Here is an 8,780-nt window from a genome sequence, read left to right on the forward strand (position 1 = left end):
ACCCCTTGTAACGTGGGCCGAGGCCTGGCAGGCCATCCCTGGGGTGTCAAAGTGTCAAAGGGTGTTGGGGATAATAAATCAAGGCTACTCACTGCAGTTCGCCCGAAGACCCCCGCGCTTCAGCGGGGTGCTTCCCACTTTGGTAAATCCGGACAACGCTCATGTCCTCTGCACCGAAGTGGTGACTCTGTTAGGGAAGGGAGCCATATAAATAGTTCCCCCCTCAGAGAGCAAATCGGGGTTCTACAGCCGTTATTTCCTTGTCCCCAAGAAAGATGGTGGTCTCAGACCCATCTTAGATCTCAGACTCCTGAACCTCTCCCTCATGAGACGGAAGTTCAAGATGTTAATGTTGAAACAGATCCTCACGCAGATTTGCCCTCGAGGACTGGTTCTTCTCGCTGGATCTGAAAGATGCTTACTTTCACATCCAGATAGCCCCCCATCACAGATGATTCTTGAGGTTTGCATTCGAGGGCGTGGCTTACCAGTATACAGTCCTTCCCTTCGGGCTGTCTCTAGCTCCTCGCACTTTTACGAAGTGCATGAATGCGGCGCTTTCCCCTCTGAGACAGATGGGAATCCGGGTTCTGAATTACCTCGACGACTGGCTCATTTTGGCCCAGTCACGAACCGAGCTAGACCATCACAGATCCGTGCTCCTCAGCCACTTTGAGTGCCTAGGACTCAGGGTCAACTTTGCCAAGAGCTCACTGCTCCCCAACCAACGTATTACGTTCCTGGGTGCAGTTTTCGACTCAGTCCGAATGACGGCTGTAGTCTCACCAGAGCGCGCCCTGGCAATTCAGCAGCTTCCGTCAGGAACAAAGCCTGTTTCCCTCTGAAGTTTTTCCAGAGGATGCTAGGGCTGATGGCTTCAGCCTCCCAAGTTTTGCAGCTCGGCCTTCTGCGGATGTGGCCTCTGCAATACTGGCTGAAGCTCCGGGTCCCACCTCATGCTTGGCGGCATGGCCGCCTTCACGTCAAGGTCAGTCGAGCCTGTGTAGCAGCCCTGAAAGCTTGGACGAACCCTGTTTGGTTCAGTCGTGGAGTACCCCTAGAGGCGGTTTCCAGAAGGACGGTGCTCTCGACAGATGCGTCCAAATGGGGTTGGGGCGCTCTGTGCGAGGGCAGACCAGCCTTCGGCTCGTTGTCTCACGAGGAGAGCCATCTCCACATCAACTGCCTCGAGATGCTGGCAGTGAGTCAAGCCCTTCACTCCTTCCAGGCGATCCTGAAGGGGTGCCACGTCTTAGTCCAATTGGACAGCATGACAGTGGTGTCCTACATAAATCACCAGGGCGGCCTTTCGTCCAGCCGCCTCTGCGCACTGGCAAAGCGCCTCTTGGAATGGGCATTACCCAGGCTGCGGTTGCTCAAAGCGATGCACATACCGGGCAGAACGAATCTGGGAGCAGATATGCTATCTCGGAGCAATGTCCCCTCGGACGAGTGGATGCTCCACCCCCAGATGGTTCTCAGAATCTGGGAGATCTTCGGGAAGGCAGAGGTCGACCTCTTCGCCTCAGAAGACAACTCTCATTGCCCAACCTATTTTTCGAAGGACACAGATGCGCTGGCCCACAACTGGCCTAGCCTCCTTCTTTACGCTTTTCCCCCGATCACTCTGATCCCCCAGGTCCTGGTGGCCCCACTCTGGAGGAGCCAAGTTTGGTCCTCGGAGCTATTCAGGCTTTCCACGAAAGCCCCATGGCTGATCCCCCTGAGACGGGACCTCCTCTCTCAGGCAAACAGGACAATCTGGCATCCAAAGCCAGAACTCTGGGCTCTGCACCTATGGTCCCTCGATGGGAGCCTTTAAACCTCCCCGGGGACATGCTAAATACCGAGAGCCCCGTCTACGAGACGCCTCTATGCCCAGAAGTGGTCAGGCTTCGTTGACTGGTGCTCGGCACAAAACGAAGACTCTGTTGAGTGTGACGTATCTCCGATACTGTCATTCCTCCAGGAGTGTCTGGACAAGGGCCTCACCCCTTCCACGCTCAAGGTGTACGTAGCAGCCATTGCAGCATTCCACGCTCCTATCGCTGGCCAATCAGTGGGTCGAAACAGCCTCATCGTGCGTTTCCTGAGAGGTTCTAGGCGGTTGAACCCCCCACGTCCTCTTACTGTTCCCACTTGGGACCTTTCTACGGTCCTCAGAGCACTCAAAGGGCCCCCCTTTGAGTCGCTGCAGTCAGCTGACCTTCGGCCCTTTACGCTCAAAACCGCTCTGTTACTTGCACTAGCATTAGTCAAGCATGTTGGTGACCTGCAGGCCCTCTCCGTGAGCCCTGCATGCCTTGAGTTTGGGCCCAACGACTCGAAGGTCATTTTAAAGCCCAGGCATGGCTACGTCCCTAAAGTGCTCTCAATCCCGTTCAGAGCACAGGTCGTCTCCCTCTCAGCGCTGCCTCCCTCGTCGGACGAGCGAGAGTTGGAATTACTCTGCCCAGTAAGGGCATTGAGGACCTACATTGAGCGGTTTCTGTAATCTGACCAGCTTTTTGGATAGTTGGATAGTCGACGCTATTGCTCTATGTTACTCCTCTATGGGCCTTGATTGCCCCATAGGAGTAAGAGCCCACTCCACTAGAGGGATGGCCTCCTCGTGGGCCTGGTCTAGTGGTGTCTCTATCAAAAACATCTGTGAGGGGGCCGGCTGGTCCTCGCCGTCCATTTTTGTCAGATTTTATAACCTGGATGTTCCGACCTTGCATGCTCGGGTCCTCTCAGTATGATACGACGGCCTCTGTCGAGCTCCGTCATCATGCCACTTCTAGGTAGCTAGCTCCCTCTTAGCAGTGTAACATAAGGGTTCAACAGCTTTGGCCTTCTCACTTGTCCCCTGGATCCCTCCGGTGTCTAAGATAAGTCCAACCGTTCCCTCCCGTGGCACAGTGCAGTTGAATTCGTTCCCCATACGCAGTACAAGTGAAGTATCGAAAGTGAACGTACTCGGTTACGAACATAACCTCGGTTCCCTGAGATACAGAACGAGTACTGCGTTCTATGCCGTGCCACGAGGCTGCGGCTTCAGTGTCGCCGCTTCAGTCGAATGACCTGAAATCCAATGGCGAAATGCTCGCTTAAATAGCCAGTCGCCCCACCCATTTTGGCGGGCTTTGGCGCGCTGCATCGCCATAGGCTCGTGCAGCTGCGCTGCGCTGTCATTGATTCAAAAAGTTTTCCAGTTTGAACCAATGGCCGTGCAGTTACACTGCGCTATTGAAAAAGGCTTCAGCATCGAGGAAAAGGAGACCTTTCCCCATACGCAGTACTCGTTCCGTATCTCAGGGAACCGAGGTTATGTTTGTTACCGAGTACAATTCTGACGCAGGGGGGTCAACCAACGAGAGATATGGGTGCGCTGGAAAGTTTCGGGTTTCATGGTCATAATGACAAATAACTTGGCTAGATGTAAGCATTATCTTGCGATAAAAAAATACAACAGGTTTTAGGCTACAGAGGATAGACTTTTTTTAATGGATCAGACCCTCAACGTCGGATTTTGACGCATGCAGGGGGTCAAAATTGATTTGCGTTCTTTAAAAAAAAAGCAATTTGCCCAGTATATTTGTTAATGTATATTTGTGTGTATAAATAGTTCGACCAGACATAACTGTTGTATAAAATGATGATAATAATAATAATAATAATTGTTCTTGCATCTGTACCCTACGTCACGTTGGCCAATCAACTACTTCAGCAGTAAAACATCATTGCAATTCGACGATCCCAAGCACCATTGCATTTTTTGATTTCCAATTTTCCATACATAAGTACTGCACTCAATCTAGAATTAGACCTATTAGATATTTGCTTATCAGAAACAATCAGCTCATGCCATAAAGTTGTTGCCAGTTGTTGTGTTTGGTAATATTTAAGCACACTGTTAGCGATGTCATGGTATTGAGATGGGCATTATAGTGTTTCCCATACATTAACTAGACTGTGGCGGCCCGCCACATTCTAATTTGTCCCACCACAGTCTCAAAGTAGGCCTGTCGCGATATTTAAATGATAATTGGGCTCTTTTATATGGCAAAATGGGAGTCATAGAGCAAAAGAAATAGACTAGCACCAATTAAGTTTTCGTGTACTATATTCAAAGTCATCTGAAGCCATTCCATAGCTTCATAGCTTCTGAATTGTATAGTCACCTAGATTATTTATTTATTTATTTATTTTTGGGTCAGCTTATGATTATATATTTTTATTCATTTCTTATTTGTCTCTATAATGAAGTGTTTAGTGTTTAGTGCATTCTGGATTGTGTTTAACAAATCAAAGAGTGACCATTAGTTCCACAAATACAGAGGTACAGATACAGGCCCCCACTAATTATTCTAGAAATAAATTAATTCAACAAAGGTAACCTCTTTTGCTACATATTTTTAATGGTTTAAATGTATACTCTACATGTTTGACCACTTAAGATCTATCATTTAGCCTACTATATGTTGTGTATGTGACTAATGTGCCCTACCAATAAATAAATTACTATTAGAGCACAAAATTGTTTACAAGAGAACAAATTTCTTCATTGATCTAATCACTTACATTTTGCTCTCAGAATGCACCAGATTTATGCATTTAAATTTAAAATGTACAAAATTTCCTACGGGGGGGGCATGCCCCCCGACCCCCCTAGAGGGACCGATGTCCACCCACCACAGTCTCACAAAATCCTGTGGGAAACACTGATTTGCACCAAACGAAATGTGCGCATGGTGCTACACATTAGATAAAAGTTAGGCACTATTGGTGACAAAATTAAAATAGGTATGATAGGCATATCCGATTTCAAATATGATATTCTTTGCTGCAACTAAGTAGCCTAGTTGCTAACGAGTTGTGCCACAGTCTACTGCCATATTCATAATCATAATTTGGATAAAAGTGTCTGCAAAGAACCTATAGACATAAACATGTAAACATAATCCATACTCTTTCTTCAGATGTAATGAGTGTGTGTGTGTGTGTGTGTATGTGTGTGTGTGTGTTAGTATATTGTAATGTGTAGTTTAGTTATCAATTCTATACTGATTTATTTTTCTCTTTATTAACAGGTTCTCAAATACAATTTATCTACTAATAATTAGCAGCTGACTACAAAAGGCACTTTTAAGAGCCACGTTTGTATTGTAATTCTCCCTGTTCTCGTCTCTCTCTCTCTCTCTCTCTCTCTCTCTCGGTGCATGCTGGGAGTGTTTGGCTGTTTGTGAGAGTGTTCACGTGGAGAGGGTGAATGAATGTCTTTTTCTATTGTTACTATTTTTTCTTTCTTCTAACTTTTGGGGATTACTAAGTGATAATCTAGGAAGTATAGTGTGGTAATTGATTGTTTGGAGCGTCGTCGGGAAGGAGTGTTGATGGCGTTGAGATGGCGTCTCAGCCAGAGGGTGGAGAGGCGCCAGCGCCACTATCACTCCGTCACGGAGTTAGGTGTGAGGTTGAATCAAGTGTGGCGGTGGAGGAAGTTTTATTGTCAATTGGAGAACAAGTTGGATATGAGAACATCTCTTCAGCATCAAGGATGAACAAAGCTGTGGTGGTTTTCTTAAAGGAGGAGAATTTGGTTAACAGTCTAGTAAGCAGCGGGATTTCGGTAAGTGGACTTTTTGCTATTTCGCCACTAGTTAATCCAATCCAAAAGGTGATAATTTCAAACGTGCCCCCGTTCATCCCTGATGATGAAATTGAGCGTGCACTTTTATGGAATGGAAAGTTTGCTAGTCCGCTAAAAACTATTCCGCTCGGATGCAAAAATACGTCCTTAAAACACGTAATGTCATTTAGGAGACAGGTGGCAATGTTTTTGAAACAAACTGAATTGGACGTGTCTTTCAGAGTGCGGTATGAAGGGAAGACTTATATGATCTATGCTAGCACAGGCAGTCTAAAGTGCTTTGAATGTGGAAATGTTGGCCATAAAAGGTCGACATGTCCACATAAGGCTGGCAGTAGCGCTAATAGTGCACCGAATCCTACCGCTAATTCGGAGGCCAATGAGTCTAATGGAGAGCAAACGACTCCTAATGTGAATCTTATTGTTGATTCAGAAGCTAGAGACGACTCTAATGGAGAACAAATGGCTCCCAATGTGAATTTTACTGTTGATTCAGAGGCCAGAAACGAATCTAATGGAGAGCAAACAACTCTAAATGAAATAAAAGAAAGTGGGGGAATTGATAGCGCATCATGTGGTAGTGTAGGACAGGAAAAAAAGATTTTTGAAAAAACTGTAGAAACGGAGGAAAGTCTTGGATCAAAAACATGTAAGGATAGTGAGGTTCAGATGAATGAAGTGCTCAGTGTGGAGGTGAATAAGGTGTCGAGTTGTCCTGTGATGGTTAGAGAAGAAGAAATAAGGGATGATGATATGCTCTCAGATATTTCTGAGATCGGGTCTCAAAATATGGAGGATATGTATTCTTTGGATGAGATTAATGATTTCTTGGACACAACTTTTTGTAAAGTGGTTGAGGTGAAAGATTTTTTTCCAGATGTGGAAAAGCTTGTTGTTTCAGTGAAAGTACTACAGCGCACAGTGAGTTATGATGCATTGAGCAAACGGAAGAGGTTTAGATTGAAGAAACTTGTTACGAAGCTGAGGAAAAATAAAGGGCCGTCTATTTTAAAAAAGTAATGGTTAAAATACACTGGGTGACTCTTATAACATGTTATCTTTTTTTTTCCTTCTGTCTCTGTCCACTTTATATTTTAACCTCTTTATGGAGAGCTTAAAAGTGGGTTCTTTAAATATAAATGGAGGAAGAGATAGGGGTAAATTGGCAGTAGTATCTGAGTTTTTAAATATAAATCGGGTTAATGTTTCTTTACAAGAGACTCACAGCAATGATGAAAATGAAATTGAGTGGAATCGATGGTGGGAAGGAAATTTGGTATTAGGTCATGGGACAAATAATAGTGCAGGAGTAGCCATATTATTTAAAAAAGGCTTGAATGTTAAGATTTTAAGAGATTGAAAAAGGAAGGGTACTATTAATAAAAATACAGAATGGGGAACATGTTTTTGTTCTAGTGAATGTGTATGCTCCAAATAATGGGTTGGAAAGAGTAAGAGTTTTTGGTAAATTACATAAAGCGCTTCAAAAAGTTGATGATAATACTTGGTTAGTGTTAGGAGGGGATTGGAACTGTACAATTCATTTTTTAATTGATCGGAATGGTGAAGAGCCACATGGTCACTCTGGTGAATCTCTGTCCAATATAATGGGAAAATATGATTTAATAGATGTGTGGAGAAGGAGGAATATAGGAATAAGACGATATACATGGATTAAAGTAGCAGAAAATATGGTTAGTGGGGCTAGACTGGATAGATTTTATTTAAGTAAGATGGTGGAAAATAGAGTAATGAATGCATCAATATTGCCAAATGGTTTTTGTGATCATCATCTGATCACTTTTGATTTTAATATAAAGCAAACTTCAAGACCTAAGTATTATTGGCATTTTAATGAAAAATTGCTAAAAGAAGTGGTTTATTGTGATAGTTTTAAGCTGTTTTGGGAAAAATGGAAAGAAAGAAAAGGTGATTTTGAAAACCTTAGTCAATGGTGGGATGTGGGTAAGGTACAAATTAAAGAGTTTTGTCAAAATGTTTCTGCTTATACTTTTACGAATGTGAAAAAAACTATACAAAGTTTGCAAAATGAAATTGGGTGTTTGGAAGAGGACTTGATAAATAACAGAGGAGTACAGAACAATGGGACAATTTTAAACAAGAAAAGAAAAGAACTTGGAACTTTGTTACAAGAACAAGTGAAAGGGGCACTGGTAAGATCAAGAATTTGTTCCATTAAGGACATGGATGCCCCAACTTCATATTTCTTTAACCTGGAAAAAAAGACTGTTCAGTATAAACAGATGCATCATCTTTGCTGTCCAAATGGAAATATAACAACAAATCCGGGTGAAATGAGGAAGTTGGCAGTGGATTTTTTTTTTTTCTATGTTGTATAGTGCTGACAAATGTGATCCTGATAGTGCAAATGACTTACTTAAAGATCTACCACAGTTGGAGCAAGGGAAAAGAAAAGCTTTGGACAATGTAATTACATATGGAGAATTAACAGAAGCAGTACAGCAGTTGTCTATGGGTCGTTCTCCAGGTATAGATGGATTAACAGCTGAGTTTTATAAACATTTCTGGGAAATATTAGGGGAAGATTTTTATGAAGTTGTACTTGAATGTTTTAAAAATAAAGTACTTCCTGCTAGTTGTAGAAGGGCTGTAATTTCGCTGTTTAGGATTTGTAAAAAATTGGAGGCCAGTGTCTTTATTATGTTTGGATTACAAAATATTATCAAAATCTATAGCAAATAGGCTCAAAAATTGTTTAAATATGTTGATTCATAAAGATCAAACATATTGTATACCAAAGCGATCAATAATGGACAATTGTTTTTTTTTTTTTTTTTAAGAGATGTGATTGATTATGGTTGTATAAATGATTCTAATTTGGGTGTCTTGTCAATAGATCAAGAAAAAGCATTCGATAGGGTGGACCATGACTATCTTTTTAAGGTTTTAAAGAGTTTTGGAATCAGTGATCAATTTATTTCATATGTAAAATTGTTATATTCTGATGTATCAGTGTTGATTAAGGTTGGTGGAGGAATAAGTGCCCCAGTAACAGTCACAAGAGGTATTAGACAGGGTTGTCCTCTCTCTGGACAACTATATAGCCTTGTAATTGAACATTTGTTGTGTAAGTTAAGGAGAAGTTTGAGTGGTTTTTCAGTTGCAG

Source organism: Ctenopharyngodon idella, chromosome 24 (assembly GCF_019924925.1).
Source record: "Ctenopharyngodon idella isolate HZGC_01 chromosome 24, HZGC01, whole genome shotgun sequence".
Classification (NCBI taxonomy): domain Eukaryota; kingdom Metazoa; phylum Chordata; class Actinopteri; order Cypriniformes; family Xenocyprididae; genus Ctenopharyngodon; species Ctenopharyngodon idella.